This window comes from Gossypium arboreum, chromosome 13 (assembly GCF_025698485.1).
Source record: "Gossypium arboreum isolate Shixiya-1 chromosome 13, ASM2569848v2, whole genome shotgun sequence".
NCBI lineage: Eukaryota > Viridiplantae > Streptophyta > Magnoliopsida > Malvales > Malvaceae > Gossypium > Gossypium arboreum.
This window is the reverse complement of record NC_069082.1, coordinates 20,283,781-20,302,486: the sequence shown is the minus strand read 5'-3', so window position 1 is coordinate 20,302,486 and position 18,706 is coordinate 20,283,781. Positions and strand designations below refer to the sequence as shown.

General features: G+C 29.4%; 1 long non-coding RNA gene across 1 annotated transcript; it reads right to left on the bottom strand.

The window, feature by feature from the left end:
• Nucleotides 1-17,893: 17,893 nt before the first annotated feature.
• On the bottom strand, nucleotides 17,894-18,478 carry LOC128286624 (uncharacterized). The gene is made up of 3 exons (XR_008277244.1): nucleotides 18,392-18,478; nucleotides 18,262-18,291; nucleotides 17,894-18,161 (listed from the first exon to the last, which is right to left on the bottom strand). It is a non-coding gene; the product is annotated as an uncharacterized LOC128286624 (long non-coding RNA).
• Between the last annotated feature and the right edge of the window lie 228 nt (nucleotides 18,479-18,706).

The window sequence follows — 18,706 nt, the reverse complement described above, 5'->3', positions numbered from 1 at the left end:
AGGTTATGACATACCAAATTGTTCATGTTATGTTCCAATGTTCTTGTGATGATTATGTGACAGCCCTATAGTGACCCTAGTCGGAAAGCGATTTCGGGACCGCTAAACCGAGTCACCAAATTATTTGAATGTGATATTTATGGTCTAAAATATGTGAATATGAATGTGCGAAAATTTTAAGCTTCGATTTAGTATATTGCATGTGAATTTAGTCAAAAGGACTTGTGTGACACTTTTGAAATGTGATAGGCTAATCTACAAGGATCTAATAGTGCATGTAATCAAAAGGGAGGGCTTGCATGTCAATTTTCCCCCCCTAATATGTAGTGGCCGGCCATGAGCATGGGTGGACAAAGTGTTATGGCTAAAAATATGTCATAAACATGTTGGGATAATGCATTATGTAAGGAATGATAAAATAAAGAGCATGGGCAATGTGTATGTTTGTTTCTCTCCCCCCCCCCCCATTGTCGTGAGTTGAAGGAAAAGAAAACAAAAAAAAAAAGTGTTCATTCTTGAACATCCTTGGCCGAATAGAGGAAAGAAAGGAAGGGGAAGAGCTTGAGAAAATCGGCTATGGTGGTTGTTAGACTAAGCTCAAGAGCTTAGAGGACCACAGTTGGATAAGGGAAAGGAAAAAGTTATCGAATAGCCGCCGAAATCGTTCGACCACATCCGAGGTAAGTTTTCGAGTAATGGAACTTAGATTATGATTTGATTAGATCATGCTCTTTGTATGTGGCTAATGAGCCAAAATTGCAAGTGTGATAAATGTCTTGTGTTTGAGCTTTGCTAATGAAAATGAAATACAGATGTGTCATGATTTATTGATAAATGTGCATGGTTATTCAAATGATGTCCGGGCTAAGTCCCGAAGGCTTTGTGCTAAGTGACTATATCCGGACTAGGATCCGAAGGCATTTATGCGAGTTACTAAATTTGGGTTAAGTCCCAAAGGCATTTATGCGAGTTACTAAATCCGGGTTAAGTCCCGAAGGCATTTATGCGAGTTACTAAATCCGGGTTAAGTCTCGAAGGCGTTTATGCGAGTTGCTATAACCGGGCTATGTCTCGAAGGCGTTTGAACGAGTAGCTATATCCGGTTAAATTTCGAAGGTACGTGATTCGGGAATGAGCAATCTTGCTGTAAAATTTCAGTTAATACGCTTGTAAAATCCCAACAATGAGGTATGTTTCAGATGTGCATTGGAATAGTTGATTCCTTGAATAATATTCGCTCGATGAGTAATGAGCTTCCGGTATTTGGCTAAGATGATCCCTTATGTATGAATATAGGGGTTGGAATGTGAAGTAGGAATGATTTGAGAATATGTATATATGGAATTATTCGTTTAGTTATATGAATGCTATACTTGATGTGCTTAAATTCTTTGCTCAAAACTTACTAAGCATTTAATGCTTACTCGTTTCTTTGATTTTCTGCTTTATAGATTTTGGTTCTTCACTATCGGACTCGGGATTTTGAAGTCGAAGTCGCCCACACTATCAAAGCTCCTTTTGGTATATTTTTGGTTGAACTTTGAAATGGCATGTATAGGACTACCCTTTTGTTGTAGGTCATGTACCTTTCGGTTTTGTGTAAATTTGGATAGCCATGCGAAAAGGGCTTAAGCATACTTTGATCATAGCATTATAATCGTTTTGTATGTTGTCTGTCGAGAGGTATGGAAATGTTGGTAACGGTTAGTCATGGGAATGGTTATTCATGATCACTTTTGGTATATGTATGACAAACTCTAGTTGATCCATGGAGGATCATGAAATAGGTAAAGTTTACCTTAAAAATAGATGCTGGCAGCAGCAGTGATGTGGATGTGAAAAATCTCTAAAAATAGTAGGAATGGAATTAAATAATGAATAAATTATGTAATCGAACCTTGATGAATCTATTTTCATAGGAAAGTAACGAAACACTCATATGAACAGTATATTATGAGATGTTAAAGTTTTCGTGAGACAGGGGCAGAACGGTTTCTGGATCCCATGATCTGACTTTGGAAATTCATTATAAATTAACCAGAGACATTTAGAAGTCATGCCATATATTTATAGATTCCTTTTTGAGTCTAGTTTCTATAGAAACAAACGGCATCAGTATTGAAGCCCTGTACAGGGAGATATCCAAATCGTAATGCATGAAGGTCAGTGTAGTCATACCCTGTAACAGGGGAGACTTTAACTAATAAACTGTACTAATTGGCCTGACCAAAAATTCTAGAAAAAAATATGTAGATGGACATATGAGTCTAGTTTCAGGGAAAAATTACGAAACTGATTTTTGAGTTTTGGAACTCAAGTTATGATTTTTTAAGTGACAGTGATGCAGTTTAGCCAACTGCCTGGAAATTTTTAAAATGGACTGTGAAAGCGAGTGATTTAAGTCTGCAAACCCCTCGTGTCCGACTCCGGCAACGGTCTCGGGTACGGGGTGTTACAGATTAAATATGGTGTGTTACAATTAGTCATATATATTATGACCAAGTCGCATGGGGTGGTTAGGACACAATTTGGCAATCAGTTAAGATAACGAGCCAAGCTCAATTAAGTTACAAGTCATAGAAATCCTTAATATAAAGAGGATAACATAGCATGTATGAAAACCGATGAGATGAGGTTTACATGCAATGAGGCGTATTAAGGTCATTTAAGAGTATAATTAGATCATGTCAAGTTTTATTGAAAACTATAAGTGGATATGCATATTAGAGGGTGACCAAAGGCTTGGAAAATAGCCAACAAGGTCCACACGGGTAGACACATGGGCGAGTGTCTAGGCTGTGTGTGACACACGGATCGCCCCATGGGCATGTGGTATGGTCGTGTGTCCCCTACACCTAAAAATTTTAAGTCAGAATGCATTGTAGTAAACACACGAACAGAGAAACGGTCGTTGTCCCAATCGTGTGGAGGGCACGGCCTAGCACACGGGCGTGTGTCTTGGCCAAGTGCCCTTAAATGCATGCTGATGTCATAAACAGAATGCTCGAGTTTTTGGACATGGGTGACCACACGAGCATGTCTAGGCCGTGTGAAGGACACGGGCTAGGGACACGGGCGTGTCCTCAGCCGTGTGAAAACCCCTGTAGGTTCGAAATAGGAAATAAATTCAATTAATTCTACATGGGAAGGGGCACGGGTGTGTCCCAAAGCATACGGGCGTGTGCATTGCCTCCACATGGCCGTGTGAGGCTTAACCTAGAAATTTTTCCAAGAACTTTTGCAAGTCCTCGGTTTAGTCCCGGACCATTTTCAATATATGTTTTGGGTCTCGTAGGCCCATAATAGGGACACTAAGATGTTGTTTGATTGGGTTCAAATTGGAACAACTTTTATAAGCCGTATTTCCCAAAAATGTTCAAGTACATGCCTGGTAACGCCTCGTACCTGGTCCCGGTCTCGGGTACGGGTAAGGGGTGTTACACAGATAGTGTGAGCTTTGGCTTGAACTTCCAACTGACTGTGACTTTCGATTATCTACAAAGAAAGAATGCAACAGGCGTAAGCAAATCAATGCTTAATAAGTTCGCATAAAACTTAAACATAAACTTATCTAATAGGAATTAACTTTAACAAATCATGCATAATTTCATTAATTAGCTCATAAGCTCACTCATTTCCTATACACACCATAAACCTCACAAGGTTTGTGAATTTATAAATACAACATATAACATAACCATGACATGCTACATTTATAAGAAAATGTATATTGAACTCAATTCATTCATCCAATGTTAATTTAACATAATACTTTTCACTTAAATTGTTCATATCAAATTATCCATTCTCATGACTAATTTCATATAGCCATTTCATATATCCATTTTCATTTACACTTTATCACCCAATGAACCAAACGAAATATCGTCGAATACGCGAGAACGATGCTCACACAAGTTGTAATTGTATATGCTCACACAAGTTGTAAAATGGGTCTGCTCACACGAGCTGTAGGTTGGGATGCTAGGATACACAATGCTACTCACACGAGCTGTGGACAATCCTCAACAAATGCAAGACCTCAAACATCAGTAAGATATTCAAAACCAGCACTCGAAACGGTAAATACCCTTAATGGCATGTCATTTGTATCTTAAGTATTCACGAGGTTCATATAGGCCACATTACACATTCAATTCATTTACTTTAAACCATTACAAGCACACATCCATGTAGTTCTCAGTTTTCATACATAATCTTCAATTTAACTAATACTGCCTTGTAGTTCAATTCACAAAATACCAAATATCAATTAATTTACCTCATTCACAACATGTAAAATAATAAATAAATCATCAAGAACAAAAATTAACTAGTTTAATAAACATACAAACTTACCTATTCAAAAACGATTACAAATACACAGTGGCGTATCTAGGGGCTTAGAAGGGGCCTTGGCCCCTTTTAAAATGGGAAATTGTCCATTTAGGCCCTTTAGAAAATTTTAAATTTTAAATTAGTAAAGGTAAAATTGCACTTTGCCCTCCTAAAATGATAAAAACTTAATTTAATCATTTTAAAATTATAATGATATAAACTATTAAACATTACAATTTAATTTCGGCCCCCTAATTTTTTTTTTTTTGCTTTGGCCCTGCAAATATGATGCTAACGACTATTCCGCCAACTTCGCTTTTCCATGATTTGTGTCCGGTTAATTTTTTTCTTGATATATATAATAGTTTTAACTCAATTAACCATTTAAAATAACTTAAATTAAAATTTTGTATATCAATCATTTTATTAACATTTTACAAATTTACCTCAAATTTCACCTTTTATGCAATTTAGTTCCTATACCAAAACTTTCAAAACTTACACAATTAACCCAAAAACCATTAAGCTGAATTTATTATATTCCCTCTACAGCCCTTAACAACTAAATTTTTACAATTAAACCATGCAAATTTCAATATTATATCAATTAAATCCTTATATTCAAAACTAATTAAAACTATTTTACAAAATGTTCCTATTTAACCATCAAGCTCATGAATCTATCAATTAAATTCAAAAACACATATAACTCATTCATGGTAAGTCCCTAATATTTTAAAAATTTCTCAATTTTATCATTAGCTAAATTAAGTTGCAACGATCTAAAACACATAAAAATTACTAAAAACGGAAGTCAAACACATACCATGCATGTTAAAAAAAGCTTGGTCAAAAGCTCCCTAAAACATCCATGGTGGTTTTGGTTTTGAAACAAAAGAAACAAGAAAGATGATGGTTTCATCTTTTGTTTTATTATAATTTTGTTTATTTCTCAAATTACAAGTTTATCCTTCAATTTATAATTCAAATTTCATGAAATACATTGCCAAAACTGTCCACTAAATGTCCATATGGTCTAATTACATCTAAAGTCCCTCAATTCAAATTCCTATAGCTATTTAACACATTTAACTATTAGCAATTACCTTTTGTAGCTTTTACAATTTACTCATTTTTATCTAATTAACTATCTAAACGTTAAAATTTCTTAACCAAATTTTTATATGAAACTAATATAGACTTGTAAATATTAAATAAATAATATTTACTAACTCGTTAATCGAAATTGTGGTATCAAAACTACTATTTTCGATACCACTAAAAATGGACTGTTACACCCAATGTTTGGGCAAGTGCTAGATTTAACAACTTTGTGTCGGACTCCCCCCCACGTAAATTTAGGATTACTATATTCTTTATATACCCCGTATTGGTAAGTTAAGATGGAATGGGAACTTGTAGAAGATTTAAGAATAGAAGAGGAGAAAGTGCTTGGAGGAAGAACATTTGTGCTTTATGAGGGAAATTCCTTCATTTGGCCTTTAAGGCATTTCGCATGAGGCACATGGATTATTTGCCATTTCTTGCACTAGCTTGCTTACATTTATTTAGGCCTAAGCTTACAAAGTATAAGGTATGATGGGTCTCGACTCCACCATAAATAAATTCCTAAGCCTAAACAGTATATAAATAGCAGTATAGGGAGTAAGGTCAATCCCACAGAAACTAGTATATCTAAAATTGTCGTTCGGTTTAACCAGGTTGAGCGCCAGGCAGCTGTAGTGCCCACGATGTGTGATGATCTATGCAAAAATAAAAAAGGGGAAATTAAGTATGATTAAAATAAAAATAATAGAGATAATTTAAATTAAAAAATAGTAAAAAATAAACAGAATCAAAATTAAATTGAATAAAACAATTTGATGATATTCTAACTTCAGGCTTGATTTTGGTTCTGGTTTTGAACCAATCCTTGATAACATGTTTTCTCCTTTAACCAATAAATCAGTCATAGTGATTGAGGATGCCTTAGACCACCAATCATTCTCTGTGTAAATTAATTGTAGGAACACCCGACAACTAATCATTACCGAACAAACAACCACAAAACACGCGTCCAAGATTTAACTCTTTGATAGCCTTGTGAACTAGAAGGGTGCAACTCGAACCAACAGCTTCAACCATGCAGGGCATTTAAATTCTATTGCTATTTCCCTTGACGGATCCAACCAATCACTTAATTGGAAACGCCAATGTGTTCTTTGGTAGACTGAATACGACAGATGGTTGAATCTGTTCTTTCAACTGTATGCCCATTAACATAGAATCAATGAGCTCTTTTTTACTTGGCGTCAATCCAATTTTATGAGACGATGATGTTATTTATTATTATTATTATTATTATTATTATTATTATTATTATTATTATTATTATTATGGTTTTATATTTGATATTTATTAATGTTATTTTATTAAATTGATATTATATTATGAAATAAATTAAAGTAAAGACAAATGTATGGTAATAAAAATATACATGTGTAAAATTATATTTGTACAATTGTGATATATTTATTTAATTACTTTTATTTAAGTAAATAGATATTTATTATTTATATTTATTAAGTAAAAGATAATTATTAATTAAATAATTACAATATGAGATTTTAGTTGATAAATAAATTAGATTTATGACAAATGTATGATTGAGATAAAGTCCATGTGTATTAATTAAAATAAAACATTTGTAATACAAATATTAGTAATTAAATAGATATTTATTATTTATTATTAAATAAAAGATGTTTATTTGATAATTAATTAAATTATAAGATTTTTATGAGGTAAACAAATTAAATAGAGACAAATGTAAATTATATGATTGTACAATTGTATTAATTATATTTGTTATTAAATAGATTTTATAAAAACAATTATTAATATAAACTAATATATATATATATATATATATATATATATATATATATTATACAGGAATAAAGAAACAAAAGAAAAGAAAGGAGAAAGAACAAAAAGCAAAACGGGAAAGGAAAAAAGAAAGGAGAAAAATAAAAGAAAAGGAAAAACTAGGGATTTGAAGTTTTAAGCTTTAAAAGGTAAGTCAATCAAGTCTTTTTCTCTTAATTTTGATGTTTTAAAAGCTTTAGAATAAAGTTTTGATGAAATTAAATTGAGGTTTAGAAGTTTCAAGGTTGTTGAACATAATTTATGTTGAACAAAAAGATAACATAGTTCATGTTGAACAAAAAGATGAATTAGGGATTTATTTGATAAAATTATTGATTAGAATTGATAAAGGGATTAAATTGTAAAGTAAGCTATAAGTTTTTGTTTGAAGGACTAAATTGGAAGAAATTTGAAATTAAGGTTTTATCATGAACATTGGATATTTATGTTGAATATGATAGAAAATTGAGTAGAAATAAAGTATGAATTGAGTTAGAAAAGTAAGTGAACTTTAGTTAGGATCAAATTGGAAATAAGGTAGAAATTGAATAAAAATTCAATTTTTCAATATAAATTAGTGTTGTATTAATAGTATAAATTATCTTAATTTTTCATAGCTAACATCGCACCCGATGCATCTATGAAGAAAGGAAAAGAAAAGGTGGACGAGGAGTAAACTCGAGAAAAATTCACGGTTTGTATTTCTATAATCTGAACTTAATATATAATTGTTGAAATTATTATTTAATATGTAAGTTAAGTGCATTGAGATGATTACCTGAATTGGAGTAAACATTGGTTGGAATTGAAAGGTGAATTTAATTATTAATTGTTTTATTTTGATTAAATGTTATGGTAAATAATTAAGGTAAATATTAGTAATTGTTATTGAATTAAATTGATATGAATATGTGATTATTGTGAAATTTGAATATTTGTTATTGAAACGTAAAGTGAATTGTATTGAATTGAAAATATATGTGATTAATTGAAATGTGTATTGGTTGGAAAATTGAAAGTGAATTGAAAACCCTATTAACAGTATTCGGGCTAAGTTGGATATAGTTGGCATGCCATAGGATTGGAAGTGTTCAGGGACATTTTGACCTTGAGTCGATGAGGCACTATAAGTGTCGTACTGTTACTTCGACTTTAAGTTGATGAGGCACCTTGGGTGTCGTACTATTACTGTTACTTCAGATTATTCCGATGAGGTATTCTGTACCGTACTGTTACTATTACTGTTTACATCGGCTTGGCGGATGAGGCATTATATGCCGTACTGTACTAGTGTGATGCTTGGATCTGTGTATCCGTCAGTGTCCGAGTCATGTTAATAAGGGTAAATAAAAGTAATTGAATGACCGATTCTTGAATAATTGATCGTTCTTGAATAATTGATTGCTCTTGAGCAAATGATTGTTACTGAATAACTAATTGCTACTGAATAATTAAATGTTACTAAATGAAACTGATAAATTAAGTGACATTGAAAAATATTGACTATATTGAGCTTGGATTATATGGGTTATTGAATGAAATGTAATAGTTGAATATTATTTACTGAAATTGAATAGTGAACAGAAGTGTAAGTGAGACATATGAATGAAAAATTGTAACACCCTGAAAATTTCTACAGTAAGATATTATCCTTAATATAATAAAATAAGGAAATAAAATGACAAGAAGAGGAAAATTGAGTTATGTCACTGGGAAGTATATTATGACATATTGATTCAAGAAAGGACTAAATTGTAAAAGTGAGAAAAGTTTTGTGGCCCAAGAGTAAATACTTAAAATTTGAGGGATTAAAGTGTAAATATGAAAAGTTTAAGGACTAATAGTACAAATATTTTAAGGGTGGAATGATCTAGAAACCAAGGAAAATTGATGAATAAGGACCAAGTTGAATAGGTGAAGAATTATGAGGGACTAAATTGCAATTTTACCAAATTAAGTGATGACTCAAGAATGGAATTTTAAAAGATCACAAAGAGCAAAATGGTCAATTGGAAGAGAGAGAAATCTAGAAAGTAATGATGATGTTGGTGATATTTTATAGTTATTTAATTAGATAATTATTATTTATTTAATATTTTAATAAGATATTTTATTATTTTATTTAGTCTATATATATGTGTGTGTGTGTGGAAAAAAACCAACACACACACACCATCCATTATCTTTCCCATGCAAACTAACGTGAGAAGAAGAGAGAAAGAAAGAAAGTTTTACTTTCTTTACAATTTGGTCCTTTCACCAAAAATTTACCATTTTCACTTAGAAATCAAAAGAATTTCCATAGCCATCAAGAGAGAAAGATCACAAGGAGACTATGGAGAGCTAGAATATTAAGTTAGATTCAAGAAATAGATGCTGGAGGAGAGAGAAAATCAAGTTAAAGATTGAAATCAATGGAACAAGGTAAGAACATCAAGATTTCAATACATTTTTAAGATTAATATTATTGAAAAAGCGTGGAATTGATGTTAATGTAGAGTTTTCTTATATATGGTCTTATGTTCTTGATATGTTAGTGAAGAGAAAATAAGAGAAAGTAATGAGAAATAGTGTAGAGAAAGAAAATAAGGGTGTTATAAACATGGTAAATAAACATCTTGCACTAAAACAGTTTTGGACAGCAGCAGTAGGTTAATTTTAAAAAATCACCATAAATTGTGAAAATCTAATTAGAGGATGAAAAAAATATAGGATTAAATCCTATTGAGTCTAGTTTCTTATAGAAGAAACGGTGTAAGCAATGAAATCTTAAATTGTGAGATATAATAAATTTAGTGAGACAAGTTCAGAATGATTTCGGGTTCCCCTGTTCTGACTTTGGAAAATCATAAAAAATTGGATAAAAATAATTAGGTTCTTAAAGTTATATATTTAAAATCCTGAATGAGTATATTTTCAATATAAACAAACGATAACATCATTCGAATTTTGTACAATGAGGTAATTAATTTAGTAAAGAAGGGTTGGAACTGTCAGACAGCAGAGCAAGGGTGAATTTAAAGAATAAACTGTACTTATTGATTGAATCAAAAATTCTGAAAATTTTATGGTAATAATATATGTAAGTCTAGTTTTATATAAAATTAGCGGATCTTAATTTTGAGTTCTACAGCTCAAGATATAAATAATTTAGTGACTATGACGCAAATGGATAGTTTTGAATTTACATATAAGTAAATAGTGAAATTATTGATAATGTTACTTATAGCATGTTATATAAATAAAGAATGTGGAATGGAGAGGACGAGGAGGAAAATATGTATGAATATTCAGCTAGTATGGTTAATTTGCATGTTTTAGGCTCAGGGACTAAATTGAATAAAAGTAAAATTTTATGCGCAATTTTGTAAAAATGTTAGAAATGACCAATTTGAATGAAATGGATTATTTTATTATTTGAAACTACAAAGTTGAATGAAATTATTAATTTAGTTCAAGATTGGGAAAAAAACATGTTTTAAGGATTAAATTGAAAAGTGTTGAAATTATGGAAAATTCTGATATTTTATAGAATTCATGGGTTGTTATCAGTTTGTATGAGAATAACGGCTGGAAATAAGGATTAAATTACAAGAATTTTAATTTTTTGAGCCTAAGGATGAAATCGTCATTAATTAAAAGTTTAGGGGTAAAATGGTAATTTTGTTTAGAGCATTAATTGAATGTATTAGAACATGAAATAAATGAAAATGACGATCAAATTTATTTATAAAGATATGGATGACTCGAATACGAGAATTGAACATGGAAAAGAAAAGATATCGGATTAATGAAATTATAAACATGAACAAACAACGAGGTAAGTTAGTGTAACTTGAATTGTATATTTTAAATGCATGAAATATCAATATAATGAATTACCTGATTTATGTTTATGAAGAAATGGCAAGAGAATGATATTTATCATGACATGTAAATATGTGATTATCTTTGATACGTTAATACAAGAAAATTAAGTATATTGAGACTAGTAATAAATTCAAGTAAAACACGTTGAGAAAAAAAATAAGTACGTTTAAGGGACAATATGTTTGATTTTAATTGGTTCCAAATATGAACGTTAAATAAAATAAAATATCTGATAAATAAATCGATAACTCCGGTAATGCTCCTTAACTCTATTTCGGTGACGGATGCGGGTTAGGGGCGTTACAAAAATTTTATTGTTTTAAATGATTTGTGAATTTATTTTGGAAAGCTAATCGGGTTAATAGATGATAAAGATTGAATGAGTTATAAAGAATTTATCCATGAAATGAATAATTGAATATTTATGATCATTATATGATTTTAAGTGTATGTTATGTTATTAAGTGTTCAGATTATAGAAATACCACTGAGTCATACTCAGTATACAGTTTGTTTCCATGTGCAGGATAAGTTTAAGTCAGATCGTTGAATCAATATCCCAAGCTGGTCTCAAACTGTAAGTGGAGAAATATGTTCATTATTGGTAATGTCATGTACCTAGGATGTCAAAAGTGGTCATTTTGGAAAGTTATTATAAATGTTGTTATAAATGATAATGGTTGAGTACAAAGCTTAATTAAGTTTGGTATAAAGATGCAAATTTGGGAATAATTATAAATAGGTTTGATTAGTAAATTATCGCTAGGTTTTGTTGATAAAAATTGTGGTACCAATGAAGGTACATTGGTTAGACACTTAAGATGGTCGATTTAATATGTTTTAGATGTGTTTGATCGTAATTTGAGTAAGTTAAAAGATTAGAAATTATGTTGTTTGTGGTTTATGATTTGCAAGGTTGGTAAACTTCAATCATTGTAAGACTTATTTTGAGTCCACAATGCCTAGCACACGGGCGTGTGTCTTGGTCGTGTGAAACTAATTTGTTCATAAGTAATAAGTCAGAGAGTTACATGGGTAGAGGACACGGGCGTGTGGGTACTGTTCGATAGGAAAAATTTTGAATTTTTTAGAAAAATTCGTAGTGATTTTAAATTAGTCCCGAATTAATTTTACTATTCATATTGGACTTCGAGGGCCAATTAAAGGGAAGATACATTAAATTTAGGATAAGTGTAAACAATTATATTAATTAATGTCCGTAATTGAATTGTATTGACTGGTAATGCCCCGTAATCCTGTTTGGGTATAGATAAGGGTTAGGGGGTGTTACACTCAACTTTGATCTCAATAACAGAACAATTACTCAACTTTCAAAAAATAACAAATTAGTTACTAACGTTATCAAAAAGTGATAAATCAGTCACCCACTAATGTTTTCAGTTACAGGCCTAACGGAACAAATGATGTGACCAGTTAACTAGCTGACATGGCCAATTAACTTGCCACGGTGGAAACCCAATTTAAGAACCAAACAAAATAGTAAAAGAAGAAGAAGAGAAGAAATAGAGATGCCGGAACAAGAAAAACCATTAGAGATCCAAACTTTTCTTTCCTCACTGTTTATTCATGGCAGAGGAGGACGACGGCCAGAAGTGGTCACACCACCAATTCCCATTAATTTTCTTCATTCTTTGTCGACCTATCCAATTTTATTTTATTTTTCTTCTTGTTTCTAATATTTAGTAATAAGGATAATTTTTCCTTTTCGATTTGTAAATTTCGATTATGTCTTTTCTAGGGCTAGAATTTTTTGGATTTGGATTTCGGTTTGATTAGAAATCAATTTTCTAAAATAAAATTTTATGGTTAGTTGATTTCTAGGTTTCATTTATTTAAAAGATTGTTTGACCTGTAGATTTGTTAACCTTTTGGATCAAATTTGTTGGGAATTGATGTTTCGTCTGTGGATCAGCCTTAATTTTATAGATTTCCATAGTGATTTCTAAATCTAGGGTTAGGTTTTGTTGGGAATTGGGGCTTTTTTTTTCATTTAATTGACTTTGGAAAAGTTTATTTGCATATGATATTGCAATCTTAATCCCTTTATTGTTTACTAATTAACACATAATTTCCAGAAGTGGACAGAAGTTGGTGGTGGCAGAGGAGTACGATGGCCAAAAGTGGTCAGAGATTTCTCTTTTTCTATTTTTTTTCTTCTTTTTCTTCTATTGCCCACACTAGAATCACGGTTGACATCCCCATTTCTTCTTCTTCTTTTACTTATGCCCAACGAGGGTTCTTAAATGGGGCTATTTAAATAACAACAAACCCTCCAACTGGCCAATTAAATGACAATAAAGAGTCGGTTAAAGGCCAGGTCACTTTTCCGTTACGTCTGTAACGGAAAATGGTTAGTAGGACTGATTTGTTATTTTTTGAAAGTTGAGTGACTGAATTGAAAGTTGAGTGACTATTTTGACATTGAGATCAAAGTTAAGTGTTGAAATCAAAATTGAGTAACTAATGGTGTACTTTACCTTAAAGTAAATAAACCCTAGAGAAAAGTAAAGGGTTGGCTCTGCATACGCCCCCTGTACATTTCACATATGTTTAATGTAATAACAATTTAAATTAATAAAACATAAAATAAAAAGATAAGTCTTAATAGAAATAATAAAATAATTTTAAAAATTTTGATTTGTGCCTCAACTGAGTTCTCATGTCAATTTTTCTTGCAATTTGATATCTATTTATTTTTGACACATTGGATAATAATTGTATCTATATAAAAAAATGGTCAATTAAGTATCAAATTAGATAAAACTCATATCTAAAGTTAATTAAAATAAATAATAAAAATAAAGGTACTAACACTTTTCAATATAAAAATAAATTAATGTGTTTTTTAAATTTGTAAAATTGTTTAAAATTAAAGTTTTATATGTATATTTAAATCACAATTAAAATTTTGTATTCATAATTGCATAAAATTAAAATTTATGTATCAAATTAGACATTAAATAAAAGTTGATATGTAATCATGAAATTTATAACTATCTAAAAGATGGAAATTAATATATATTTTTAATAAATAGAAAGGTTAAAGGTTTTGATGGATCCAACTAAACTTGATATCAACCAGAAATTCAAATCAATGGAACTGCTTTGTGGTTAGCCGGGATTTGGTTGACAAAGGAATTAATAAAACTAAGATAACTATAAAAAATATATAAAAAAATATATATATAGTACTAGATTTGAATTAATATATATATATAAATAAATCCATGTGGAACATTATTCAAACTTAGATATTTATTTAATGGAAAGGGTGATTTGGAAGTAAAGCAAAATTTAGTGGCAATGTACAACGTGCAAATCTGATTTTAGGTAGTGTTGAAAAATTATTTAATAATTAAATTTAGATATAATTATTTATAATTATATAAGGAGAGTATGATTGGGTAATTATTGTAATCGATGAGTCTTATCGAATTGGTTGAAATTGAAGCATCTTGATTATACTTTTTAATTCTTAGGAGGAGGATGAGAATTGGAATATTTATACGAGTAATTACACCCAAATTTAATTTTAAAATTTTATTTTTATACAAGTTATAAAAATCATATTATAAATACAAACTGTATGAGTATTTTGGATGGTTATGACCAAAATTTTCTTCTATTACAATTTACAAATCCTAAAAATTATATTATAAAAATAATATGTATTTTATAAAATTAGAACAAAAAATTATTATAAAAAATTTATATGTTATAAAAGTGTTATAATATATTTATTTATGGAAAAGTTATGAGTAAGAAGTATGGACATAATTTATTTATATGTCCATGCTATATATTATAAAAATAATAAATTTTTATTATAACTTATTTATAAAAATAAGTTTCTAAAGTTATGACAAAAGCTTATATTTTTATAAGAAATGTTATGAAGTTTTGAACAATTTGACAAAAACATTCAAGGATTTAAATTGTGGTTGAGAAGACATTTGTTGTTTTGAAAAAATATTTCTCATATTAACAATATCACCTTAGTATAACATAAAAAATTAGATCGTTGTATATTTCATAATTTCAATTATAGATGAAATCGAGTTAATCCATACTTGAAGAATATATGAAAAAAGAGATCTTAATAATCTAAATGATATAAATTCAAATTAAAAAAATCAACAAATGATAATAAAGAGTATATGTTAAATATAAAAGAAGGAATAACTCAAAAATCAACTAAAACTTTGATAAATAATATTAAAGACGGACTAGTTTAGAAATAAAACATTTATTTCTCTTCCTTATTTAGTTTTGCTATTTATATTTCCAACGAAAAGAAATAAAAGTTTAACCAACATATTTACTTAGATAATAATGAATCAAAATGTCTGCTCAATTATTTAAAGCTCCATAAATGTCCACAACAAATTTATATAAATCTTCTCTATTCATCCAAATTATTACTCAAATAAATACCTCAAAGGGTATATTATATTTTATCATTATTGTCCTATCAAATTCCAAAAATAAAAAAATAAAAAAATTTTATCGATGTTCATTAAAAAGGAATATGTTGATGTTTTGGTATTTAGCTAATAAATTTTAGGGCCTTACGTGAAATTTAAATAAAAATATAATTTAAAAATATCAGAATTCAAATTTCAGGACAGGTTCCATTTAAATCAATAACGATAAAACTAATATTTGTTAAAATTGCTAAATTACGGTTTTAATCATTTTACTATGTTAAAATTTGAAATATAATTTTAATTTTAATTTAATATGATACCCATTCCTATTTTTCTAGTGTCATTAGTACATTAAAATTGGTAACATTAATAGATATTCAAGGGTGAAATAAGAAAAATTTTTAGGGTTGGAATTAAATTGTATATTTTATGAGAGTTAGAATGCATTTTATTATTTTAATAACTTGAATATTTATAATTTTAAAATATTAAATCAAAGTTTTATTATTTTGAGGGTCAAAGTGTAATTTTAACTTTTATTAGATTAAGATTTTGTAAAATATAAATGCCAAAAGTGAAATTTTATATTTTAGGAAGGGGCCGAGTGCCTTGCTAGCTTCCCTGGCGGTTGGCACCACCCTGAAAATATTGTTATTAAAATGATAAATTCGATTACATATTCAAAGCCACTTAAAAGTTCAGCCGAACCATTTTTTTCACCTATCACCGTTCACTACTCAATGATGTTTAATAAAAAATAAGTTTACATATTAATAAAATACATTCGTTTTTTTAAAGGGGTAAACTACAGCCAATGTCATTAAACTATTAGTGAGTTTAAGTTTTGGTCACTCAACTTTAAAAAGTTACAATATGATCATTAAACTATTTGAAAGTTTTGACAATCGATACGATTAATTAGTACTCACCAACAAGTAGAAGAACATAACTTATATCTAAGTCAATTTGACAATTAGTGTCAGAGATCGAAAGAAAGCTGTTTGGGTTTTCATGTGCAAATTTATGATGTTCAATGTTGTTTCATGAGAAAAAATAAAAACTGTAGATGAGAATGAGAATGAGAATGAGAGCTTTCGACTGGTACAAGCGGTGTGGATAGAGAAGGCCAAACATAAACAATTTTAACAACTCAGTGACTTATATGAAATATTTTTGAAATTAAGTGACTAAAATATAAACTTACTAATAATTTAAAGAAAAGTTTAAATTGAAAAATTACGTGGAGCTAACACTTTACCCTAATTAATAATATTATAAAATAGAAAATCAAATCATACCAAATTAATATAAATAAATTAAATATCAAAATTTAACCAAATAAAAAAGGGTAAATTATGATAGAGGTCACTTAACTATAGTTTTTTGTCATCCGACTATAAAAAGTTATAAAATGGTCACCTAATTATTAGTAAATTTTTTTTTTCACACCTAACTATTCAATTTATCTTTTTTGATCATCAATTGGTTAATGTAAAAATGGAAATACTAAAAAATTCAAGATAGTTGAGTGACTTGAAAGAAATTTATTAATAGTTGAATGGCTACTTTATAACTTTTCATAACAGAGTAAAAAAGAGAAAAACCATTGTTGAGTGACTTCTAATGTAGGTAACCCAAAACAAGGACTAAAACCATAATTATACCTAAAATCCGATCAATTGGGATAATTCAGGAAATTAAATACATAATTAAAAGAAAAAGAGACATCATTTGAGGTTGTGTGGACTTGTACATAGGGGTGAGCATTCGATCGAATCGAATCGAATCGAATAGAAAATTTTCGAGTTAATCGAGTTTTCGAATCTTATTTTATCATCCTAACTTTATTTGAAATTTTCTCGATCGAGTCGAGTGAGATGTAATTCAATCGAATCGAATCGAATATATTTGTTCGAGTTAAGTTTAAAAAAATGACTCTAGCATTATTTATTTTATGTAATTTTTCAAAAAATAATTTTCTTTAAAGTTTTTAAACATGAACATACAACAAAAAATTAAAGTAAATAAGTGAATAAATACAAGCAACACAACATTAACCTAAATAAACAACATTAGTCCAAAAAACAACAAAAAAATACAACAAGATTATAATAAAAAACATAAGTAAAAGTCAAAGTAAACAACATAAGTTGAAGTAAACAACAACATTATAATAAAAAAAACATGAGCAAAAGTTTAAAATACAATAGAAACCTACACCACTCAAAAAAAAAAAAAGAATACAACAAAAGTTCAATTAACCAACAACAATAACAAACCAAACCAAACTAATAACAATAACACATCAGTTCAAAAACCATTATAGAATAGTTTAAGTTTCTTCATGAGTCCAAATAAAAAACAAAAACAATACAACAACATTGTAATAAAAAAACATAATTAAAAGTCTAAAATACAATAAAAACCTACACCAGTCCAAAAAAAAAGAACACAACAAAAGCTCAATTATCCAACAACAATAACAAACCAAACCAAACTAACATCAGTTCAAAAACCATTATAGAATGGTTTAACTTCTTTCTTGTGCTTCAATCACTGTTGATAATCTTGAAACATCTAGTAAAAGTATTGATTGAGTTAGTTAAATGATAAAAAATGTTTGCAAAAATAAATTAAATAAACACTTAACTTTATAAACTAATGTTAAGTGTATTACCTTCTTGATCTTCGGGTATTTTGAATAAATCTAGCAAATTTAAAAACAAAAGTGTTAGTTAAATTATGGGAATGCTTACTAATATAAATAATACAAAAGCTTATTTTATAAATTAAAATTTTTATATTACCGTCTTCCATGATTTGAAGTTCATCAACATAATCTTCAAGATTGATGGCATCACTAGATTTCCGAAGCCAATCTTGTGTGCAAACTAAAGCCTCGACCATGAGAGGAGTTAGAGAACTTCTAAAACTATCGAGAACACGTCCACCCGTGCTAAATGCACTTTCCGAGGCAACTGTTGAGATAGGAATAGCAAAAATATCTCGAGCCATTTGTGCAAGAATAGGAAACCTAGGGCTGTTCATTTTCCACCACAATAGTAAATCAAATGAACTTGAATTGTTTACTTCTTCATCTTCACCCAAATATCTATCCAACT